The 26,902-nt window shown below is 33.1% G+C and overlaps 2 long non-coding RNA genes across 2 annotated transcripts; both read left to right on the top strand.

Annotated features, from left to right (window-relative positions):
• The first annotated feature begins 773 nt into the window (after positions 1 to 773).
• Positions 774 to 2,593, top strand: LOC138127124 (uncharacterized). The gene is made up of 2 exons (XR_011158107.1): positions 774 to 899; positions 2,366 to 2,593. It is a non-coding gene; the product is annotated as an uncharacterized lncRNA (long non-coding RNA).
• Positions 2,594 to 3,480: 887 nt separating this feature from the next.
• On the top strand, positions 3,481 to 4,038 carry LOC138126365 (uncharacterized). The gene is made up of 2 exons (XR_011157780.1): positions 3,481 to 3,853; positions 3,908 to 4,038. It is a non-coding gene; the product is annotated as an uncharacterized lncRNA (long non-coding RNA).
• The last annotated feature ends 22,864 nt before the right edge of the window (positions 4,039 to 26,902 follow it).

Below are 26,902 nucleotides of genomic sequence, written 5' to 3'. Positions count from 1 at the left end.
TAACTGATGTGATCAGATTTATCCCTTCACGGACTTACTCCCTTATTAGTATTAGGGCGTTGAAAGACTTGCCAAAATAGAAATATTCTTTCACCGATGTTGCCTTATTCTCGTACGTAGAATGAGGTGGGGCTGTAAGCTACTTTTCAGCTTATTTATCCTGTCACCACGTCTATTTCATAAATTAATAACTTTCAGTTATTCGAGAGTATTCCTGCAGGGGTTCATTTAATAAACCTGTCCAAAGTAAAATTTACAATTAAGTATATCAACTTCACTCCAGTCACAGTAAAAATAATAAGTTCAGTACAGTCTTTTCATTAAATGTTAATTAAACAAAAAATACAACATAGAATAGAAATGTCGTCTTCACGTCGCAACAATTTATATGTATTAATTTTGGGACAGCTTGTCCAAAAATGACTATGAATTAATTAAGTATAAAATAATTTTATCACTAAATTACATTTGTCCAGATGTGTTAATTTTATGGATAGCTTTTTCCACCGACAGAAACGAAACGCTATTACCGGAAACACCTTTGTAAATATGACTGAAATAATAAAAGGAGATAAGAGCCGCAATATTTAGGGGCGAATGATATTTAAAAATATTGTTAATAACGTTTTTATGGCAAATCAGGTGTAATACGGGTTTAATGTTGAACTTATTACATAATGGATATTTCGTTTTATAAAAATGGGTATTTCGCATGTTTATTTTAAGCTTGCACGTTATAACAGGTGTTCAAGTGAAAAGTTCATCATGTTGGCTATGACTTTTTGATGAAAGAAAATAGAACGAAAAAGGGACAGATGTCACTTGTATTTCACGAGTGCATGGCCAACTGTATCAAAACGCTAAACGCTTATATGGCCGTCCCACTTGATGACTTTTCCGTAAGAAAAATTGTTCTTGACATTTAAAAAAATCGTACGTAAAGCAGAGACCTTAAGTGACAATTATTTGAACTAAAAGACAACGGATGACAGAAACGTGTTTTTTTTTCTGTCATTGGTTATGTTCTATTTTTGGTTATGTCCATGTTAAATATTTATAAGTAAATAAATTAACTGCAAGTGTTAATTACATGCAGTAGCAAAATAATAAAAATAGTAAAAGCACAGAATAGAATCAATCAGAAGACAAACTCTCTTGGGCGGGAAAAGTCCGCGCATCTAAGCCGCGCAGATGAAGCGGCCATAAGTTCAGAGTAGAAGTCAGTAGCGTATCATAACCGCGGTTGACGCAATTGGTTTTCTACCAGTGGTGGCGATACGTGAATAATATTAAGATGAGTAAGCTCAAAGGTGGCATGGTTTGTACGGCAAAAAAATGTGAAAACAAAGCCTTCACTTTTCCAAAAGAACATAATCGAGCAAGGTAAGAAACTATTATTATGTAGGTACTTTCATTAACTTTTGAACGTAATTTTTCTGTCACATAAAAAAATACTCTAAATTATGCTTTACTGAAATTGTCACATATGGATGACAAAATATTACGTTGTTAAGTATTATTTATTTATTTTCTATTTTTTATTAATAATTAAAACCTCGTTCTATTCCATTTGTGTGATTCTTGATACTTCTTGAATTGAATTAATTATATTCATATTCGACTCCGTACTTTGTAACATTTCTGGAAAATTTTTTTATAAGCTCCTATCACAATAATATCCCGAGTGCATGTCAAATTGTCGATAATTTAATTTTCTCGAGCGGAAATTATGAGACAATTTTACATGCACGAGAGGAATTTTGGCAGACTATTTCCTGAGAAAAATTTACATGGTAAGTACAAATTTTGTGTGTCGTTGACAGTCATGACATTTGCACTGAACTGGTATCTAAGCTAATTTCTTGACGACCGTTTTGCTCTAGTGCAAATTATCCCTGCAATTCGATGTACTTTTCGCACAAATAACTCAAAACAATTTATGCGAGTCCGGACCTGAACCTCGGGCTCACATGTTGTAAATGCGGACCTGATATTCTACTCTATAATAATGGCTGCCGCTGGCTGACTGAGATCAAAGGCGATTTTGCCGACTTTGCCTTCTGATTGATTCTATTCTGTGGTAAAAGTGTAAAATAAGAAATATATAATAGGTAAGGTGTTCTGTCAATAGCTTAAAAACCATAAAAAAAACGAACTTCAATTGCTTCAAAATATCAGACATAACCTCAAATTGTTTTAATTCGAATTTAGTATTTTTCTGAATACATTGTGTTGTTGGATAATGTGACTCGTGTCAGCATTAGAATAAGTGAGCACATCAAAAAAATTGTCACCTATGAAAAAAATTCAACAAGACAATGGTACCTAAATTTCCTAGAATGGAACAAAATTTTCATGGTTGCAGAGGATAACCCAAATGGACTTAATAAATACAAAGATTCGCCGACCCAGCTAGCAAATAAGTTACCAGGAACCAACAAGTCATTTACCAAAAAGAAACATTCAGTTTAAAGGAAAATGCATATGGTAGGAACTGACACAGGATGAGATCCTAAATTTGTAATAAAAGCTTTAAAAATGTATCGACACCTTTATTTACCTTTAAATGTACACTTTTCTATCAAAATAAAAAGATTTTTCAGTATTAATATGGTGTTTGGAAATAGCGACCTACGGTTATAACGACCGAATTTCACCGGTCCCTTCCACGCCATTATAAACGATATATACTGTATAGGTATGGTTTGGATAATGCCAAATCTGAAACCATTGGTGAAAGACCTTGCACAGCCAACAAAATGCTCTGCTATGTTATCCACGGGTTATCAACTAGATACACAATTCCTGCAGGGTACTTTTTCCATTCAACATTAACAACGGCACAATTTTCACAGATTATGGTTTCATTGTTCTTTGGCTTGTTACTGACAATCATGCATCAAATATAACGTTAAAAAATCATATTGACCTTTTTTCCACTATTTCTAAGTTTTGATTACTGTCAATACTGTCATTGTGACGATTTCGTTTTCAAATCAGTTCCTAATGTTAATTTAGGGGGCGCCACTGTACGTACGCTCCAGGGCGTAATCGACGGGAACACTTTTTCAAACCAAGTGGGACGGCCATAATAAGTGCCTAGCGTTTTGATACAGGTGGCCATGACGAGTGTAACATTTTTTTTTTTGAGTTGAGTTTCGTTTTCTGGAGAATTATAATAAATCAACTGCTTTCACAAGTAAAGAACATTCGCTTTTTCTATCTCACGATGGTTTTCAGCATGGAACATAAAACTTTTGAACAATAATCCAATGATGTTGGAAGATGTGATGAGAAATTTTCATCTTAGAGTTTTAAAATATATCGATGTGCTTTTAAGGCTTTCAACATTAAAAAATACACATTTAACCTAAGATTTAAAAAATTAAACATGGCTGCATCGTCTAATTAAGAGTTTTTGTATTCAATGTTACCTATAAACCTTTTTGATAACCTGATGGCACTCACATTACATATTATCTATTCACTTTGATTGTGACCACAACGAAAAACATAGTAGGCGCTGTTTAGCTGTGTGCTGCATACGTTTTACCCTAAATATTTGTGTGGTGTGAACATGATGGAAAATGTCAGAATTGTCAAAACTTGACCATGGTAGTAAAGCAATGATTTTTATGTATTTATCAATATTAATAACAGAAATCAATATTTGAAGTAGGAGAAACTAAAAACGTCTGTCTGATTCTGTGATCACGTCTGTTGAAAAGTGGAGTTATATCCAGGTACAGATTATTTAACGTAAAAACTTCGAAATCACCTCATGCAATTCTCGATATTAATGAAGAACGAAGGAAATGGTCATTTGCAGTAAGACAAAAGCGAAAAATGCCTGGTATAAAGGTAATCAGAACTTTCAATTAGCATTGATTAATACAAATATTTTCAGATAAAAACTAATCAGACAGAAAGTTCAAAAAAATGATTTACAGGGGATGAAAAGGCAGAAGATATCAAACTACAACACTTACTAGCCAAAATGTACAACAAAAAAGCACAAATAGAGTTAACTTTATTGGTGATGTTCATTTTTGTGAGTTGTTTTCCCGTTGGCTTCAATAAACGTCTCGAAACAAGTCAATATTAACCGTTTGGTCCCAACTTTGAGAAGACGACGTGGCATTTTCTTTTTGAATTGTAAAATTTTGTACCAAAACTCAATTTTATAGATATGCGCACAGTATACGTTAAAAAACATTTGCGCAAGTCGTTCTCCCTTCTGTCTTCTGTGAGCGTGACGTTTCTGTCAAAATGGCGCCTCCGAGAGTTGCCAACTGCGACTGGATTTAGTGTTATCTAAAATTCCCTATCAATAACCTAGCAACTGAAAAGTTACTACGGAGTGGTCACAATCAAAATGAATAGATTATAAATACAGGGTTATTCACGAGAGGAGTATTTCTGAATTTCTTTTTGCCGCAACCCATTATACACATTGCAACAATATCTTGATTTCAAATTTTGAAAATAATTATAACTGAATCGACGATGGGTCTTAATCCTGTCTCTTTGACGTTAAAGGAAAACATCTTTGTCGCCGCTGCGGATGTTTGTTTACAAGTCGATGGTAGACACTTCGAACACCTTTTACATTAATTTAATTTGTTAATTTATTTGTTGAATTTTGATTAAATACAGATTATCTGCAAATCTGACATTTCTGACAAATCTACCCAACTTACTTTGATTTCTAATTTAAAAGAAATACATAACACATTTGATTTAGTATTTACTGCCATTGGTATTGTTGGTTGCGACAGAATAAAAATTCAGAAGTACCCCTCTCGTGAATAACTGTATAAAATAAATTTAGTCAAAAATGTAACTTCTTAACGTGGTCCTAACCTAACTTTTGTCATTGATCTTCTAAGACATACTTTACAATGTTGTGAAGAATTCAAAGGCTACTTGATGAACATTCGATATAGATAATACGTTGTAACTTTCTTCAACAATATTTATTTTTCAAGTTCAATTCTTTAGCAATGCTCACCCAGATAATCAGTATTATGTCCCAGAAATATATTTCATAATAATCATACAGAATCGAAAATAAATTTTTTCTATTTTGGTCTTTATACGCCCCCAAATGAGGGCATAAATTGGCCTTTATGGCCCGGATTTGTCAAAAATCTGCCAAGCAACGATTGGTTTAATTATTCAAACAATGGTATCAAACATTATTTGACTAAAGAAAATCATAGATTATATACACCGTAACCCTAACAACATCAAAATAGCTAACTAAATTTGCATGGACACATTTAGTTGATTTCCTTTAAGGAAATTATAAAATAGAATAAAACGTTGTATGTACCACGGGAATAATTGTCGATTATGGCCCTCGGGAATTTAAAAGCCCTCGTTCCTCGGGCTTTAAATATTCCCTCATGCCATAATCTCCTGATTATGCCCTTAATAAATAAATAACTATAATGAACCACTATAGTGTAGCACAACAGTGTTAGAATTAGGTATGTGGGAAAAAATAATTTTCTGGATTCAGCAGCTGCAAAATCATGTACCTACTTACCTATACTTCGTCCAGCGAGAGATTCGGAGATTTTAAATTGTATTAAAATAACCCAACACTAGAAAATGCACTAAAATACATTAATTAGAGCATAATTTCAGGGCAAAAATGTTACTGTTTCAAGTAAATATTTCAAATTTTACGTGCGCTAGGTACTACTTTCTCTACGTAGAATGTTGTGATTTTTATGTCAACCAATCTCTGGCTGGACAAGCTTTACAAGTTTTTTCCAGTGTAAATGTTGGCGTTAATATTCTCCTAAAATTACACAAGTCTGCACTGATTTCGATGTTTGCATAAAATTGACAGTTTTTGAACAATTTCGACCCCCTGATTACGAAAATGATTTTGGTTTTGCGCTATCACATCTAGTTTTTTCACAATATGGATATTCCAAATTTCCTTGTTTTATTTGCGAGTGGGACTGCCGGGCACGAGACAAGCATTGGACTCAAAAGAAGTGGCCTTTAAGAACTATACTTGTACCGGGAAGCAATAATAAAAAATAATTTAGTTGTATCCTAAAAAAGTAGTATTAGGTATGTACCACCAATGCATATCAAACTCTGTTTGATGAAGCAATTTGTAAAGCCTCTTGATAAAAATGGACAATATTTCAAGTATTAATGTACAAAGTTACCAGATCTCTCCAATGCCAAATTAAAAGAGGTTAGGACCTTAAATAAGATCTTTGTACAAAGGTAATGATTTTCAAAATTCTATGAATCTTGTTGAAAGGAATGCCTGGACGGCATTTAAGAACGTTATAGAAAAATTGCTTGGAAATCACAAAGATGAAGACTACGAAAATATTGTAAGAATCATGTTTAAAAATTTTCACATCTTGGGATGTAATATGAGTTTGAAAGTGAATTTCCTCTTTTCGCACTTAAATCTTTTTCCTAAAAATCTTGGTGCTGTCAGCGAGGAACAAGGGGAACGTCTTGACCAAGATATAAAACAAATGGAGAGGTGATATCAAGGAAGATGGAGCGTGTCAATGATGGTAGACTTTTGCTGGATGTTACAGCGCGATGTACCCAAAAAAAATAGGCAGCAGGCAATCAATTAAAAGAAGTTTCCTCACAAAGCGTTAAAGATACTATTCTCATAAGGAATAAAAAATTTAGTTAGATTATTAACCAAGAATTATTATAAACATCATATTTTCCTAAATAAATTGCTTAATTCTTTTTGTTGTTAATTGTGAAAAAACCTGACGTGATACAAAAAAATGAATTGTATTTTTGTAATCAGGGCTCCAATGTTATACAAAATCAGTTATCAAAATCAAAACATCGATTAAAAAGTTTTGTTTTGCAGGCCTGTGTATCGATAGATCATCGTAACATGATTACGTCATAAACGAAGGTAATATGTTCTCATTAGTTTCAATTCTGAAAATAATTATGTGGTACAGTTGTGGGCAGAAACATTGTGATGTTATCGAGGATTATAAATGCTCAGGCTGCAAGAGTACAGAGAGTAGAGTTTTCAAAAGAGCAGCAATAACTGGAACAGATTTATTGCCGGAGATTAGTTGATGGAGATAATTCTCTGACTTTATTTGTAGAATTAACTAGCTTTTACCTACAGCTTTGCTCGTGGATATTAAGCAGAGTCGGGGCAATGTAAAGCTGAATTTTTATTTGAAAGTCTCTCCAGAGGTTCATCGCTTGAGCTATCCGCTATTAACTACTAAAGCGTTGCAAAAGGAAAATATAAATTATAAATTCAACATATTTAATCTAAGAAATTAAGAAATGACATTAGTTAAGAATCTTACGTGTAGACCGCCGTTTTTGAACTTTTTTCTTGATTAGCCCAATTTTCAATTTAATTTAACTCAAGGTTTAAAATCCTAAATTTTTTTTCCCATTTTAACTCTAAAGCTCATAACATCTCTTCAACCTTCTTTGATGAATTGATGATATCACGACGCTCCGGAGTCCTGGACCACAAGTTAAGAATCATTGTTTTAGTTAGACACGAAGAAATTAAATTAATGAGACAGGAATAAGCGAGGCGAGCTTATTGCAAGGCAAAATGCTCGGAACAAATATATTGTTATTGCGAAGCTTCTTGACGTCAAAGCATGATGAAACAAAGTACATATGTATGTAACATAATCTGGAACTTTCCCTTTATAACATATTTTGTTCGAAGATAATCGATCTATAAATTTTTGAAATTAATGCATTCAAAGAGACCGGCAAAATTTTTTATTTCATACTGTCCGGTAGATGCTCGATTGCATCATCAATTTGAGTCCGGTAGGTGAGTTATAACAGTATCAGAGCCGGAAAGTGTCACTTAGCAACACCTACCGGACTGTTTTCCTTTTATACATCAAATCTGACATTGAAAAGTGAAAAGGTCAAAAAATATTCGATCTAAAAATCAATAGCAACGGCCGTTGCCACAGGAAAAAAGGTGATGCTATTTTCACAATATAATGTGATTTTTTAATTTTTGAAATAAAATGATGATGCACAAGAGACTTCCAGTATGAAATAAAATACATTACAATATACATCCGGTAGTACTTGTAACAGGTACTCGTTTAGACATTCTAGACTCGGCTCCTACCGTCGCCTCGTCCATAATGTCTAACTCGTACTGTTACAAGTAACCTACCGGACTTATAACGTAAATTACTATGAAAAATGCTAAAAATTTTTCTGTATATATAATATAAAATAAAAAATAACAGACAGACAGTCCAATTTTATTTATATGTATGAATATACTTCTACGTTTCCTTTCATTTTCAAGCTATTTAAATAACATACATAGTTATTAGGTTTATATGTCCAGTTAGTTGGAGCAGAGTAGTGCATTTGTAAGTGATTTATTGTAGGAACAACACAAGAACTTTTTTTGTAAATCCGGCCCGTAAATTCGCCATTTCTCCCTAGCAGCTTCCGAATGTTTATCCAGAACTTGGCTCGGTATCCTCTTCGTTGAAATTTTAGTGCGAATGCTGTGGATTTTCGATCATATAAAAGGAAGGGATGAGAGAAATTGTAAAAATGTTCAACCATAGTTGGCCAATATTAAACATTTTGTTGTGTTCGATTCTGCGGTTTATACATTCATTTTATTTTCAGTGAAAACAATATTTTACGGTTAGATCGCACGTGCGTCGATGTTATTATCGGCACTATTCCGTCTTTATCAGGTAATTCCACGTGAAACGTGAACAGAATTCATAAAACAACCCCAAAGATATTTGCCCGCATATCATTTGAGATGTGCCTGTGCGAGTGTGTGTGCACGTGTACGCATACACCACCTTACCTATACATATTTGTACGTGCCTGGTGAGGGAGGCTTAAAAGAGCGAAGCAAACATATTGACACTGCTTATCTGTATTTATTTTATTGGGTTGAAAATTTCCAATACCGGCCAATATTTTACTTGGCCGTTGTTGGTTTTTGATTCCGGAATAAGAAATTTGGTGGAAGGTGGCAAATTTACTGAATGATTTATGAGCAATTCGACTTCCACAAACTTAAAGAAAAAAGTTTACGAGCAGGAACAGCTCGTGCGGAAAATCTTTTACTTTCCCTAAATTAACCGTTCGATGATTAAAACATTGTTTGGTTTCCAGTTTCAAGGTCATTCATTTGTCGCCGTCCCCGGCCGCCGGCTGCAAATTTTTATCCCACTAGCTGGGATGGTTTAATTATTTTGTGTTCGACGACTCTTTGACAGTTCCTTGTAATTAATAGCTCTCTCTTGCGGCGAATAATAAAAGAACCTTTGTAGTCTATTTTTCATAGAACTCAGGACTCAGACTGGGGGAGCAAAAAATCGACACTTGTCCTTCGCATGACCATACGAAAAAGATCAATACCAATATCACGAGCAATCGATGTAAACAAGAATTGATGTAAATCTCTAATGAAATCGCCTGTCAGCTGCACTTTACCCCACAAAATATTGAAACTGAAAGCCAAAAAGCAATTTATCTTGGAAAGCTCTCGCACCTAAAGCCACTGCGACACTGTCAAGTAAAGGAGTTAAAAATAAATCGCCCCTTATAAAATCAAATTGATAGAAACTGTATTTATGGAAAATTATACGGCAAGCGTTTTCGGGTTTTGCTGAATGTTCGCGGGTGCCATTAGGACGATAAGGCAGTCAATAAAATAAAACAGCGTGCATTTTGGAATACACCTTTTAGGAATGGGATCATCGAGTGGAATGCAGATTAAGCAACAGCAGTATTCAATCAGTTTTTTTCTGCGATATCCTCTACATACCAAATGAATGCCGACTGTAGGCTCCGAACAATTCCAATACGAAACGTATCCGAACTGGCAGTTTCCACTGCAAAGCCTTAATCCCGCGTATCAACTTTTGGGCGTTATTGGAAATTCCTCGTTCATTTCAATTCAACAAAAATTAGACCGGTCGTCCTAAACTTTTTCAGAGCTTTATTGGACGTTTCCTGCTACACTATTATTTTTTAATCTTAGGCTTGACCTATTCTCCCGAAGAAAAACATTCTTACGAGCCTACCAAGTCTAAATATAAAGTCGTTTAAAAATCCAGTTAAGAAAAATACGTGAATGTTGAGAAAATATGTACAATTTTTATAAAAAGAAATATTTTTACTCTGGATAAAAGTTATATTGTTCGTAACACGACAGTTGATGAAAAACATTTAGATATCAGACAGTTGTTAGATTAATCGATGAAAAATTCTAATGTACCGAATCGATAAAGTTGCAGTTAAATAATGGTTATTAACGATACAAGTTTGATTATGGGCATTTTTAACGAAACGAGTTTCATTCGATCGGCAATCAAACGAGTTTTGTTAAGCCAAAACGGAGCGTGTTCAGTATTTTATATTTGTCGGTGAAAATATGTAATAAGTTTCCATTTGATTATTATGAGCAAAACAAGCTGTGATTACAAATTTCCGAAAATTTGACGTAAAATTTAAATAATCCAAATAATTTTCAGCTTTAACAAAGTGGTGGATAAAAATGACAACTGTTCAAATCTAAATTTGGCAAATTTGCACCGTTAATTCAGGCTTACTAACAAATAGGTTAACTATGGGATGAGGATGACGTGAGACAAAAATGCCACGTGTGACATTTACAAACATTTGTTTGGCGAACAAAACAGTATTTTTGCTAACGTTTAGCTCGTTAGCAATTGCTCGTAATACCCTCCCCAAGGCGTTGTCTAATTAGGTGTTTTTGGAATTCAGTAAATTTGACATTACAGCTGTCAAGATAACTGTCAACAATGATTGTAAAAGTCAATTTTATTTTGACTTTATTTTGACAATTAAAAAATTAAAAGCTTGGAACAATGTAAGAAATTTTGAGTGTCCCAGTTTTTTTTTTGTCCACCAATCGTACATATTGATACAGATGGGAATTATTAATGAAGAAATTAATGAAAAGTTAGAAGGAGTTTAGAATGTCCGAGAAGGTTTTCCTGGCTTACTTTGAACATATTTGACTTTAGTTTAGCGACTAGAAAAATTAAGTCGACCTGCTTAGAAAAATGAGAACAGATGAACAAAGAACTCAAAACCTAAAAAGGCAGAAAAATGTTTAATTATGCTATTGATACTACATAAATAAATCATAACTTTTTGAAGTGAAAACTTTTTTAGGCGCACCACATCCATTTTATTCCCGGGCAGTGAATTAGTTTCATGCGACACGGTAAAATCGTTTGCAACACAAGGTAAAATCGTTCTCAGCACAAGCGAACATCGTTCGCAGCTCAGCGAAAATCGTACGCAGCACGACACGGCAAGCTAAAATCAAGGGAGTCGAGTTTTTTAGCGGAGCGAGCGAAAAACAATCAACTGTGCGTCACTTGTCAATTTTAAATTTTCATTGTACGTTGTGTTGTGACCTGACTGACCTCAGTGCAGAGCTGCAGGAGTAACTGTATGTACAGGGTGTTTCTGAAATAGGTGCATTAATTTTAACTGGTAATACAACTCATCAAAAGGAACAACTTTTCTCTCTGCCATTTAGGCGAAAAACGTTGCGTAGTGGCTTAAAAAAATAGGAAAGATTTTCCTAAAACCGTTCATATCTCCAAAACTAAGCTACCTAAAAACGTGAAACAACCAGATTATTACGAAGTGGATTTTTTGCTATACGGGTAAATTTATTTGAATTTCGATTTCGGCGTTAAAACACGTTTTCTGGATGAAAATGGATGTTTTTTTCATATTAGCGCTGATCTCAATTAGCCATTGCAGTATTTACTGGCGTAGGGTTATTTTAGTGAAAAATCTCTCCAAATTTTTTTTTTTGGAATTAAACATCGTTTTTCGGCAAAATGGTAGATAGAAAAGTTGTTCCTTTTAACGAGTTCTATTGTATGTATATATGTTACGGACAAAGACGATAAATGGACATTGACGATAACGGCCGGACAATGACGTGAATGTCCATTTTTCCTGGCGATTATCGATAATGACCGGATATTGACGTTATGGCCCGTGGCGGGTGGGCAATGTTATTAAAAATGTCATTTTTATTCCAACGTTAATATCATTGCCCGGTCATTAATGATAATGGCCAAAAACGGCTGGAGAATGTTAAGGTAATTGTTCACTTTAACTACTTCTGGAATTTTCGCGTTTTTTCTGGCTAGACAGCCTCAGGGTGTCCTCCTAGATCGTGTCCCACCATTCAAACCTTGTGCAAATGCCTTTTTTTTTTCTCTCTTGTTGTGTTTCAAGGTCGCGTTAAGGTCGCGCCAAGTCTTAGTATAACTAAAGGGTAAGGAAAATTTTCATTTGCACAAGGTTTGACTAGTGGGAAACGATGTAGGAGGACGTCCTGAGGCTGTTTAGCCAGAAAAAACGCGAAAATTCCAGAAGTAGTTAAAGTGAACAATTACCAATGTTAATATAGGTTACATGATTATTATTGAAACTATGTATAGTATACAATATATTGTGACTATGTGAAAAAATATTATTCACACTTATTAAATTTTACTTGGTAAGGTAAGTAAATAAAAAAAAAACTAAAAAAAACCACCAGAACAAAGTGAAAAATACTAATTTTTCAAATAATAGGTAGAGTAGTCAAAATTATTCATTTTTGTTGTGGCATGAGAGTGATTCATGGTACTTCGAATTGCAAATTTTTTTGTGGAGCGCGCTTGTATTATGTTATGTTATGAATTATCAACATTGCCCAAATTGCATGGACATTAACGTTATTGGCCGGTCATTATGGTTAATGTCCAACTTGACTGGCCATTATCGTCATTCACCGGCCAATAACGTTATTGGCCGAATTATCGTCTTTGTCCGTAACATATATACAGGATATTTGACGAGTGATAATGAGCCTGACGTAATTTAAAATGCAACCCACACTATATTTCTGAAAAAAGCTGGCTACTGAAATTAAAATGTCCGGCTTTTTTTGAAAATGTGTTGTGGGTTGAGTTTATTATTCCGTCAGGCTCATTATCACTCGTGAAATACCCTGTATAGTTTTATATAATACAAACGATAAAGACACAACAAATATTGTAAGTTTGCAGATGAATATAGGATTTAATACGTAATTCTCAATTATATGGCTTCAACAATTCATCTATTGGAAAAATTTGTGTAGCAAAATGTGAAGAGGAAAATGGACAAATTATCATAAAACAGGGTATTGGTATTGCTATGAAAACTTGTGTTGTATTCAATATCATCGTCAACAAAATAAAGCTTAAACATCCAAACCTAACCTCACAAATTTTGCCAGAGTGTACCTCTAAAAGCGGACGTATTTGTAGTTTTTATTGAAAGATACAGATTTTTGATGTTTATTTAAAAACAGCATTGGATTTAAATAATATTAATTATTTATGCCTTGCTCCTTATTCCTCCAAGTCATCAATAATGATATATATTTTATAGAATAGGCACACATTACTTAAAATCAGTAACGAGCATCATAGAAGTTTTTTTTCACTTCTGTCGTGCGGTCTTAAGCACACATTCCTTTTTTTAAATAAAATCCTTGTTACAATTTCAAAATAATGTGTAACATTAAAGTCCATATCCGATATTTGGTGCACTTACCCAGTATATACGTTATAGTTCGTTTTTAAACCAAGAGGAGTAAATGAAAAGGTCCCATTTACACTATAAAAAGTTACTAGAAAAACCACTAGATAATTTCTGGCGATCAATTAAAATTATTTCAATTTTATTGTTGACATAAATTGCATTTATTAATTATAATAAAATATTAGTGAATGTTACATTATTTCAATCAGCATATTTAAATGAAACAAATTTTCTACATTTACAAAAAAATAAAGGGTTAAGGTTATACCTCAAAAGTAAACAAATATATGCTGCGTTCGGCAATCTGCTCTGGATTCAGATTTGGATATTTTAGATCAGCCTAAAACCGGCTGAATTTGAACCAATCATAGGCCGTAGTTATAGCACGACAAATTTAAAACACTCCTTTTAGCTTAAAAACAGACTATAGTTCTCGTATAAATCACTCAAATCACATACTAAAGGTAAATTTGCAATAGGTATAAATTCAATTTAAGTAATTCTCAAAGTTCAGGTTTATTCTATTTTAGAAATTTAACGAATTTGTCGTAAATATTTCTCGCAAATTTCTTGTGAAACCTAGTGGTAAGTGGTAATTGTAGAAATAAAATTTTGATAAAATATAAATAACGTCTATCTTCAACATTCGTTTTATATTCTAGAACTAGGTGGTCAAATTTTAGATTTCATCTAGTCATTTTCTTCTTCAAACGCACCGACTTCGAATGAGTTTTATTGAAAATTAAAATTAAAATTACATCACGAATTGTTCATATTAAAAAATTCGTTCTTTTAATTTCGCGCTTCCGTTGTCAATTATTCTCTTCAATTTCTCTCCTTATGGATATACCTACCTATGTTCTTTCATTATTCTAGAAAAATAATATCCTTTTTGCAGTTACAAAAAACAGATAATATGTGTAATAAGTAGTACCTACTTATTACACCACTTAATACACCATTTAATAATAAATGAATATAGCCTAAGGGAGTCCGTTTCGGCTCAGGTGCCCAATTCTTGAATCGATGGAATTAATTCTCATTGGAAAAATAGGCATATTTTCTCATGAGAAATGCAAAAGTGTATTCTGGACTTATGTCAGACGGATTGTTCCACTAGTAATCCGGAGAATTATTTCACCTAGTGTTAATCATGGGAAAATAATTTTCTCGCGAGAAATTCGACTGTCAAATATGACACTTTTGTTAATACATAATTGTCTTTGTAAAAGAAAAAAATGGAAGAATTCATTGCAATCCAAATAATGGTTGCCCAAGCACAAAGACTATCCGAAATTAGACTTGTTTGATCCAAATTGTCAACATATTGCATTTTTAAATTCTCATGTGAAATCATTTTCCAAACAGTTCAAGAATACAGATATGAGACATTTTAAATTCCACTGGGAATTCATTTATGGGAAAATATTCTCAAACGAATATTTTCCAGTGATTTCAAGAATTGGGCCCCTGGGACGCGAGGGTCGCGGGTTCAATTCCGACCCAGGACAAAAAAAAAATTGTATAGACTACGTCCACTGATAGAATGCATTTTTTTAAAATATCCTTAGATAACAAAATCCCCAAACCATAACATTAAATTACAGGGTGAGCAACAATAACTGTTACAGTTGGCAAAAAAAAAATTTACATAAAATTTTCAAGACTGTGAATTGTACTTATTTCGGTTTGTTTTATTGACAATATTGACACCTGGTATACATTTCAAATTTAAACGTCTTGGTTTTTGTAATCTTTTATTAATAAAATGGTTTTCTCGTTGGAACATGACATAAAAGTCACCAAAAATCACCAGAAATTATTGCCAACTCAATCAGTACTTGTTGCTCACACGGTATTAAGAAAGTATCATAGATTGTGTTGGTAATATCTTGAAGCATTCGCGCCACTGATTCTCATTGGTTGTTATAAAACCCAAAAAATAAATTATATGACATTTCAAATTTGAAATTGTCAGTTCTGTCAAAGTGGTTTGAGCATTTATATTTGCGATTTTTCATCTTTAGAGCTTTGTTTTGTGATTCTCTGGTTTTAAAAGTTATTAGTTTTGATCGTGTTGCTGTTTTGATCTGTTCCGTTGCGATTTTTTGTTGATTTTTTTTAAATTTGTGAAGTGAGTGCGTGCCCCAAGAATCTAATTACAAACATCGAAAATGATACAGAGGTAATTTTTGTTCATGCATTAAATAGGAGTACATATTAAGTAATCTCTTACTTGTGTTTAGCCATTTCCGAAAAAAGCTGGATATTTTAATTTCAGTAGCCAGCTTTTTCTCAAATTCGAAAATGTATTGAGGGTAGCATTTTTTATTCCGTCGGCCACATTATTACTCGTGAAATACCCTGTATTAATAAAACCTAATATATTACTCCTACTGTACTGAAGTTTTCTTTCGTCTTTCCTAAATGCAAACATGCAGAATAATAATAAAACATCAAGCGTAAACCTGCTCTTTCCATTTTTTTAAATTTTGCGCCGGATCTATTTGTTGTAGCGTAGAGTGAACACTTTTAGTAACATTTATGTCAAGCAATCTATGAGTGGACAGAGTTTATTAAAGTATAAGTGGATAAATAGTATATTAAAAGACAAGTTTCATAAGACCAGTCTTGAAGCACGAATTGAAGATTAAAAAACGAGTGGCGTAGCCACGAGTTATTTTAAAGAATGAGTGCTTCAAGGTCTTATGAAACGAGTTTTTTATACTATTTTTTGTAATTTGCCCTTTTTAAGTCGTTTTTAAACAAAAATGTTTACTTTCCTCGATTTAGGTATTTTTGTGGCGGTTGGTAATGTCTTAATTTTAAAAGTGAAAATTTGATCAAATCTTTATAGTCGCCGTTTGTTTTATCCAAATTCTGTCACAAAACACGAATATGGAAGATAATCTTCCATGTACGCCAGCTGAAATACGTGAAATTGCCAAAAATACAGTCGCGAATTTGTTGCCTGATAAATCCTGATAAATAATTCTTTGCACATTTTGTAATTTAAACTGACACGCATGACGGATCAAGCTATGCTAACCTAAAAATTTTCGTAAAATGTCCCGTGAAATAATGGCTATAAGGACATCCCAGATGATGACGTCGCGTTCGTTAATATGTCTATTAGAGAATCAAAATGGAGGCAAATTACAAAAAAGGTCTTTAAAACACGCGCGATTTTTCGGGCACGACGACGCAGCCGGAGTGTTCGAAATAGTGCAAGTGCAGTTATCCACGAATACTTTATGCTATTTTTTTTATTGGTACACTTTGAAATCATAAATATTACAAAAAATGGAAATAAGAACGTGAATACATTAGTGATGTGACATGAATATACCTTTCGTTTTCATGGAAAATGAAAAAACCAAAATTAATTTCCAATCTGTCACTTAATCTCAACTATATTATTCACATTCATTTAAAAGATTAAGATAGTTGAATATTATATACCTTTCGTTGTCATGGAAAATGAAAAAACCAAAATTAATTTCCAATCTGTCACTTAATCTCAACTATATTATTCACATTCATTTAAAAGATTAAGATAGTTGAATATTTGATTAAAGCTTTTGAAACGTTTGTTAGTAGTATTTTATTTGTCGTTACAAGGTACTTACTCCTCTCAGATCAATCATTAATAAGTTAATATTTAGACTTCACGTTTCTCCGGTCCTCTTGGATTGTTGATGATGCCATGGAAACTTTAAAAAACGCGCGTTTTTAAAAGTTCGATTTATACACGCTCAGGCGTGTTTTAAACGAGCAAAATAGCTTACCAATAAAAAAAAGGCTATATTCTATCTCGTGATTTGGAAGTCACGTTAAGCCATTGGTCCCTGTCTATTGAGTTGGTCATCATGCCCCTCATAGATTTGTAAACCAGTCCTAGACTGTGTAACAAATTTTATTTTTTTATCATTTGCAATTATTTGTGAAATCTTTATTACATAAATTAATCATACCTGGGGTTTCGTAACTTTGTATCGTATTTCATTAAAGGACGGTCAGTATTTAATTCATACAGGATTATTCACGTAAGATGACGAGCCTGACCAGGTAAAAATGCAACTCAAGAGACAATTCATAAAGCAATCTCGATCTCTATCACATTATCTGGCATTATCATAATGCACATAAAACATAGACAGCTTTTAACGTCAGCCTAATGAATGTCAAGTTCTGACAGAAAAATACCTCTCTCAACAAAGTATGATTTAATAACAATAATAAGCAATTAAAATCACAAAAGTAATCGGTAAGTAGGATCATATCGGTTCTGTCATCGTTCGAAAGCCTTTGCAAATACTAAATATCAACGAAAAATACAATGATAGATACAGTCGCGGCCAAAATAAAGTAGGACAATGTTTTTTCGCTAATGTAAATTTGCTTGCCCTTTCTATGGTTACTATGAAAATGTTTATTTATTTATTATAGTAACCCCGGTTTACTCAACTCAATTTTGGCTAAATTTCTTAATAAGACTTGTCCTACTTTATTTTGGCCGCCACTGTATATCTTTCAAATTAATAGAATACCTACTTGGATTTCTGATTTAATTTTTAAATACCAAACACAATGAATGCTTTGTCAAGTGTATTTTGGGTTGCATTTTTACCTGGTCAGGCTCGTCAATCGTCATCTTACGTGAATAACCCTGTATTTTTTTTTAAATTCTGTTTACCGATATACAGTGAGTTTTTTTTAAGACTGGCCATAGGGTTTTACATGCTAATTTTTCAACCCCCTGTTAACTTTTGTTCCGATGAAAATATTCAAACCATTTTTGGAATAAAGTTGAAAATTTTTTTAAACTATCGGATAGATTACAATTCAATATCCCAAACTGTCGAAAAAGTTGTGAAAAAAATATTTTTAGGGCGCCGAAATAATAGTACGTCGAGCGGCCGCCAGAGTAGCGCCATTGTCGGCTCAACCAGCACCTGACGATCTCCAATTTTGGACGCTTTCGGCGCACTAAAAAATATTTTTTTCACAACTTTTTCGACAGTTTGGGATATTGAATTGTAATCTATCCGATAGTTTGAAAAATCTCCCAACTTTGTTCCAAAAATGGTTTAAATATTTTCATCAGAACAAAAGTTAACAGGGGGTTGAAAAATTAGCATGTAAAACCCTATGGCCAGTCTTAAAAAAAACTCACTGTATGCAATATTTGAAGGCATCAATTAAAGTTTTTGCGGAATTACTATCTGGATAACAGTTAATATTAAATAATATCATTTTTAGTCGATTGGACCATAAAGTAATATTTTTTAGTTTGAATATTTGGACGAAAACGCCAACTTTTCGTCAAAGCATAATTTTTCATCCTAGGCCGAAAAATATTTTTCGTTCGTTATGTTGTTTAGCAATGAATAACGTTCAACAATCGACAATAGTTAAGTTGTGAATTACAACCTAGCAACATTCAGGGTTGTTAAGGAAGTTTTTAACAATGCACATTTTTTCAAATTTATTATGAATCAAACGTCACTTTGATAACGGAATGAACATTTTTACGAGTATTTTTACGGCAATCAACTAAAAAATAATGTAGGTTGAAATTTATGAATTATTTTTAACTAATTAATTTAACAATGAACTTACGTGATAAACTGATAAGTCAGGCAACGATTTTGTGATTAAATCTGCAACACAAGCTTTCGATGCTTTTAATTCTCACAGCCGCTATTGATCATACATTTTTTTAACCGTACGATAATTTGTTGTCAAAAATGTCAGTTTTTTTTCAAAAAGGCAAGAGAAAACCTTATATCTGGTATGCAGAAGAGTACCTACTGTTACTTATTTTGAAATAGTTATTTTTATATTAAGTGCGTGAAGAGAGTGTTTTTTGTGCATGAAAAGGTCTTTTACGCCGAGACGAAGGTCGAGGCAGTATAAGCCTTTGAATGCACAAAAACATCTTCGCGCACGAAATATAAACAATATTTTTTCTATAATTGATTCAAATAATTGAAATTAAAAATTCAAATTTTTGAAGGAACTCTGAATTTTCAATGCAGTGACCATGTTGCTAGGTAACTAATAAAAAACAGTGCGTGAAATGAAAAACAGAAATAGTCGTATGCGTGAAATTGCATTTCACACACTGTTTTGTATGGTTTCTATGGTTTCGATCTTACTAACAATGCAAAAAAAAATACACGTCAGAAAATGATCCACTTCAGGCACAGATAACTATGCGTGAATTTCAATTTTTTGAATCAATTATAGAAAAAAAAATATTTTTGTTCGAAATTTTTACTTATAGTTTGTCTCAATGCTAAATTTCCACCACCTGTTGAATTATGATGACAAAATAAAAATATTTCTAAATTGGGGATTCTTATAACCAAAGTTGACAATATAATTATTTTATAAACATGATTCGAAAACATTAAAATTAGTTTTTCTTCAAACGTCCGTAAATTATGACATTATCCTGCTGCATTGATAATGCTAAAGTGTCACTTCATTGTCATGGCATCTAACGAGCTGACGAGCGGCAGATAAAGTTATTATCTCCGCTGAGAGCGGCAGATAAAGTTATTATCTCCGCTGAGGGCGTCCGTGAAGTTATTATCTCCGCTCATGAGCGGCAGTAAAGTAAACTAGCTAAATGCTTTGAAATTCCTACCTGGTTTCTTAACATGTCTTAAATAATTTGTTATGAAGGTTTGAAGAAAAAATAGTATATGTTATTTGGCTGGTTTGTCTGCCTCACTGCGTTCGGCAGCCAATCTACCAGCCGCAGCATATAAAACTTCATTTTTGCTCCTCATAACATAATATACTATTATAAGTTTATTTTGCTTTTAGAATTTTGATTTTGATTTTCTACCTACTTACTTGCTGCATTTAAAAAAAGGTTTTCGTTCTTTTCCTTTATTCTAAAATTTTGAGTTGTAGCATAAATCACGGATGTAGTACCAAAGCGCCCCGTACTACCCCTTTCGAAGCGCTGCCGTCGCCAGCGAGAATCAACTCTCTGGGCCCCTACCATGCCATCAGCTGCGCGCCGACGGAGCGTGCGGGACCATCTCCAGTCAGGCTATAAAAGGGATGCACGCATGGACAATTATTACTCAGCGGCAGCTTCACTGCATATTATACTATTACAAAATATTTATCTTGACATGTACTACAAAAACTATTGAATAAATGTATTTGAATTTGAATTTGAATTTGGACAATTATTCATTATTATTCACTTAATCATCCGAGCTCCCTCAAGAGTCTCACCGCAAACCTTGTTAACTTTGTTTACCTTTATGTAAATAAACAATTTACAACACAAACACTGTTAAAGAGTTATTAAAACGGAAATTGACAGATAACCTAACAAATACAATCTGACGCATTTTTCACCAAACAGTGTTGCCGGTTGTATTTCGAACGTAGAATGCAGTGTTGGTGGAAATTTAGAATTGAGACAGACTTTAATTGCATTTAACTTGTAATTATCGTCACTTATCATGGAACAATCTAAAACAAGTTTAGACATTTTTGTTAGTTTGTTAGTTATTTAATAAACTAGTTTGTTAATGAAGGCGATTAATAATCGAAACTGTTTAAAGCACGATCGAGTGTAGCGAGTGAGTGCCTTTAATAGTTGAGATTATTAATCGCCCATTAACAAACGAGTTGATTACAAAATTTTTTCGTTGACCGCAAACTTTTTTTTTGTGACAAAATTTCAAATTACAGCCAAATCAAAACCAATTTCATCTTTTTCGACAAAGATGAGACCTTATAAAATACCTTCATTCTTTTTTTTTCCTTAAGGTAGGCCATTTTTAAATTTTTCAACACTCTATTCACTTTTCCACAAAGAGTGTCAGAAGACGTCAACTCCATTCACATTCAATTTCACGTAAAAATTACGGTTGCTAAGAAAACCTAGTTACCTTTGAAAAATATGACATGCGAATTATAACCAAAAAAAAGGTCGGCTTTTGAAAAAGTGAATTCGTAATTGTGCAGTTATGAAGCTATAAAATATAAAAAACCCTGCTGCACTACCAGCTGCAGTGTTGGTAAGTGCAAACAATGCATCTTCGAGATTGTTTATACATCAAAATATCATCAAAACGTCAAAATCGCAAAAGTCGTTGATTAAAGAAAAATAGTATATTAATGAGGTTCATTAATACACTATATTGTAGTAAAATTTAATAAACAAGTAATAATTAAATGTATACATATAAATCATAAACACTTCTTCAAGTGGAGTTACATAAGGCAGAGTGCCTAAAATACTTGCAGCATTTCCACGTCGAATTGCCAATGAGATTCTTTGGTAGAAGAAAAATTTTGTTGTAGAATCTCCGGATTCAATCATAAGTTTTGCACCAATGAAATCGATAAATGTTTTACATTCCAAACTCCATGGACCTAACGTTTCGAAAGCTAATGCTTTAAAAATATAATTTGCCGACTTTAAATTTTGATATTTGCAATTTTTTCGTTTACTTGCTTCTTCGGCAGCTGATCCTGCAGTTATGGAAGTTTTTCTTATGTAAGAATCAGCCAAAGTGTCAACACATGTTACATCCCATATTAGGCGTTGACCTTTAATTCCATGGAATGAGTGTAGCACCATCAGGTGTTTTACCATCGTCTCTCAAGAGGCCACATGGTTCAAGAGAGGAGGAAATAAAAATTTTTTCATTTTCTCATACTATTTATTTACGGGCGCTAAAAAATTTTTTCATGCCGGCGGTCGTTATCGACGGTTTTGCATGATTCAAAATCCGCCGGGAACGTTAAATTCTCGGCCTAGTACTTACAAAAGTTCACTAGAGAATGGGCTGGCAGCATTGATTCTTAAATGTCAACAAAGTTTGACATAGAAGTTACTTTGGTTGAATTAATTAATAGTAATTTTTTACTTTTTAAAAATGATTTAAATTTGTCGGCATGAAAAATTTTGTATAATGCATTCATTTTTGTAATGACGAACTAACTGGAACTTTTTTTTGTTAGATTTTTTTACAAAATAAATGAAAATTCGACATTTGGCAATGATTTAAATTGTCATATTATTGTCTTATTGTCACTGCCAAAATGAATGAATTTCCAAAACGGAGTAAAGCATCAATAAGCAAGCAGACGAACCAGCACATTTTAAAGGCTTTCAACAAAATAAAAGAAATTACTCATGGAGATAATGGAAACGCAAGTACGAAAAGTACAAAATTGTAGAAGCAGTGGCGGATGTTTTTTCGGTAAATTCTAATCTAAAATAAAACTCTCCCTAAGTGCTGTACAGGCTCCAGAAGTATGTACAAAATGTTAAATGTAGGACAAGGACAAGGCTTATGGGAAACTTTAGCATCCATGACATATCCCCAATTATTGTTAATTTGGTTGAAGATTGCGATTCGGACTTAGAAAACAGCGACGATGACGAGGATGAGTAGCAAAATGCAAAATTATCTCATTGTTACCTTCAACTGCCTTTTCGTACTTGTTTAGTGCAACTTTGCTTTTTTCTTTAATAATTAAACAAATTTAATTTTACTATACTTTGATTGGGACCAGTTTTGACAGAACAAATGACGTGACCCATAACCAAACTTTTTAAAAGCCCAAATTCGCGGTAAAAAGATGTGTTCACAAGACAAAAGTTACTAAATTTAGTAACTCTAGTTCGTCATTATAAAAGTGAATTGATTATAGATTACACGTCCAGAAAATTTAAATCATTTTTAAAAAGTAAAAAATTTGTTTCACAAGCGGAATCGAACCCACGACCCTCACGTCCCTGAGCCGAAACGGAGTCCGTTGGCTATATTCAATGCTGCCTGCCCATTTTCTACCAAATTTTTAATCAAGGTCACTTTTGTAAGTACTAGGCCGGGAATTTTATGTTCCCGGCGGATTTTGAATCATACAAAACCGTCGATAATGGCCGGCGGCATGAAAATAACTATTGTATGCAACTCGTGAATAAAGTAATACTTTTGTTCTCAGTGGTAGTGACAATTCTTTATTAAAAAAATCTTTTTTTATAGCAACAACAAATAAATCAAATCAAATAAATATTTCAAATAAAGTAGATATTATTTTTTAATCACAAAATTATCTTGTTGAATCACACTAGAACATTTTTTCTCCAGACAATTTTCTGTTTAACGATATTCATTACAAAAATTTGACTAAATTTACGAATTAAAAAAAAGCTCTTGTATAATTACGGTCGATAACATATTTTAATATGTTATATTAAGTGAATCTATTTCAAAACTGTAAGTCCGAGTTTGTCAACAAATTTTAAACGAAATTGTAAGTAATTTTTAATATTCTATCAGAACAAAACTTCACATGTTACATCTTTGTAACGAATGTAACTTGTCATAATTCTTCTAGTCTTTGTGTAGTAATCATATTCATTTTCACTTTTATTTTTGACGCTATTAATTTTCTGGAGAGTCTATTTTTTCATATTCCATTATGGTGGTCTCTCATGAATTTATAAATAATTTATCTTGCGACGACGAAATAATTTTGCTTACCAGACTAGAATAATAACGTGGGACTCCACCAATGTGTGTTTATGGAATCGTCCATTATGTAATCGAATTGTGAACAAAAGAAAAGAAAAGAAATCGTTTGGACTGAATCATGGAATCTTCACGCTTCGTTTGCTGCTTGCCGTTCTGATATTCGGTCGCTTATGGCCTATAATAATTATTAATTTATTGCGATATGGACGTCGCTTTTCTGATAAAAACTTCAATTTACAGTTTCTTTCCTTGGTGATAATTGCACTTTCGGAATCAAAGCCGATACGATATAAGAGAAATATAGCTGGCCTGTTTTCCCTGAGTAACATGGCCAACTTTATTATTTAATTATTTTTATTAAGGTTTTTCAATTTTTGTGTTATTGGGGACGTGAAAATTTCGTAATATTTTAAAAGTTTGTTATTACAGCTTACGAGGGTATAAAAATATAGGAAAACTTTTTCCCATTTTGCATATTTTATGAGTATTTAGCGCAACTTTCACACTGGTCTGTAAATTCAGAATTAAATTTCGAATCATTTTCTGAAATCTCATTGTAAATTTATAATCAAAAGTACATATGTATAAGCTAAATTTGTAAGGTTTTGACGATTTATGTCCCTTCATAAAAGTACTTTGGTTTCGTAAAAACTCTTTTCAAAAATTCTCTATTTTACGCAATTAAGTTTCGCCCTAATTTGCAGAATTAATGAAGTGATAAAAATGTGTAATTTAAGATGTCCGGACGTAGTTCTTGCTTTCTTTCCTGCTTCGAAAGGAGCAAAAGGGAAAATTCGGCGCAATGAAGTGTAAAAATGAATAATAATCGACAATCAAACGACAAATTTCGTTGATGATGTAGGGCGAGTAAGCAGCGAGACCGCAAATTAAGGAAGGCTTTGAGCAATTAATCAGTTGGTTGGGCTTAAGTAAACACAACTTGGTTAGGATGAAGCATAAAGTGTCAAAAACAAAAACATTAATTAAGGGCTGCTTGACTTTGAGGAACTTTTCGGAACGATTACGTTAAATTTAGCACTGTTCCTGCTTAATCTGTCAGCTATGGAAAAAAATATAATTCCCTGAGAAAAATAATAGGATTCGTCGTACTGGTTCTTCGTACAAAGGACTCCATTCCGAAATCAAATATTTCAGACGAAAGAAAAAAAGTAAATGATTTCCGGTAACTAAAGGAGAGTATTTTATAGCTTAAAAGTTTGAAGTTTGAAACCCTTTTAGGCAGGTCATCTCTCTAAGACCTCATCTTTAAACCTTTAGAGCTGGACACGATGTCGTCTCCTTCAAATCGGCTTTTAACTTCTCCAGTTTCTGGAATGGGACAAAAATCCTATTTTATTTAACACCTTTTTAAGGAGCCTAGATTATAACGGAACGAATACTGGAATTCTACAAATAACGATAAATGTTGATTTATTGCAAGAAATGGAATAAACATTGATCAGTTCGTGACGTTTTTATTGCATGAACTCCACTATTTGTCCGAGGATTAGGAAAATTAATTGTGCAACGTACACCGTACGCATTGACAAACGTTATTAAAGTACACGTTTTAAAATAATCTGTTTATAACCTATACTGTTCCGCTATGAGCGGCTTTTCAATTCAGAAAGATTTTTACGATTCGTAACTACAGTTTTTACGATAACGCTTCAATGTTGCTGACTTTTTGATTTATTTTACCAAGGGATCAGAATTAACAATGCCATGGATCTGGCTTTTACGCGGTCATAACTCAAAATGTAATTATTATTAATAACGTTATAGTGTTTATAATTCCGTATTTCGCGATTACAGTGTATTATAAATTATAATCTTCACTTTGGGGATATTTCCATGTTGAAATGTTAAAATAAAACGAATTCCGTGTACACCAAATATTAAAAAATTTAAAGGTTGTTTTTAAGTTATAATGTACTTTGACTTTGAAGGTTGTGCAGATATTTTAACTTGTGATCGAATCCCACAAAAGGTAACGATTGAGCCAATAATGCCTTATGCAAATGTTGATATTTTTCGAGAAAAAGAGACTAAACATTTTTCAAAAAAAGTTTGGAAGGCCTTAAATTTTATGAAAAAATGTGTCAAAAAATAGTACCTAGTTTATTTAACAAGTTCGTGTGTAAATTGGGCTTTTTTTGGCATGAATGGGCCAGCACGAACGACCTGAATACAATGTTTTTTTGTTTGACGAGCCCCATAAAGACTCCAAATCGCATAAATCTTTAAAATTAGCTTGACGTTTCGTTTTGACAAGTTGTGACATTTGTCACACAGGCCAAATTCTCAAATTTTGACAACATCGAACAAAAAAAATTATAGTAGATTTTTGTTGTTGTCATTTAATTCAAAATTAAGTCACTTTGACAAGAACATCAATCTTAACCTCAATTTAAATCACAAATGTCTTTCATCAACCTGAAGAAAACCGATATGGGTTTTGATTTATGGCGAAGTCTGTGAACATTCAGAGCTAGCACGGTAAATCTACGATGAAAGGTTTCCTCAAAGGATACTTTCCAACGCACGGACTTTTGTAGACGTTGTGCAGCATCTTCGCGATTTCGGGCGTTTCGAAATGAATAAGCGTGATCTTGGCCGCCAACGAGAAGATCGCATTTTAGTTGCAGAAGAAGACATTCCTCACGAAAAACAAAAGTGTCATTTCCGACAGTCATTTTTTAATTAACGTGTGGATTGGGATTGTTGAAAAGTCACCTCTCGTAGGCCCCTAT

The sequence above is a fragment of the Tenebrio molitor genome, chromosome 3, assembly GCF_963966145.1.
Source record: "Tenebrio molitor chromosome 3, icTenMoli1.1, whole genome shotgun sequence".
Lineage (NCBI taxonomy): Eukaryota > Metazoa > Arthropoda > Insecta > Coleoptera > Tenebrionidae > Tenebrio > Tenebrio molitor.
The sequence above is the reverse complement of the archived record's forward strand: the minus strand, read 5'-3'. Positions and strand labels throughout refer to the sequence as shown.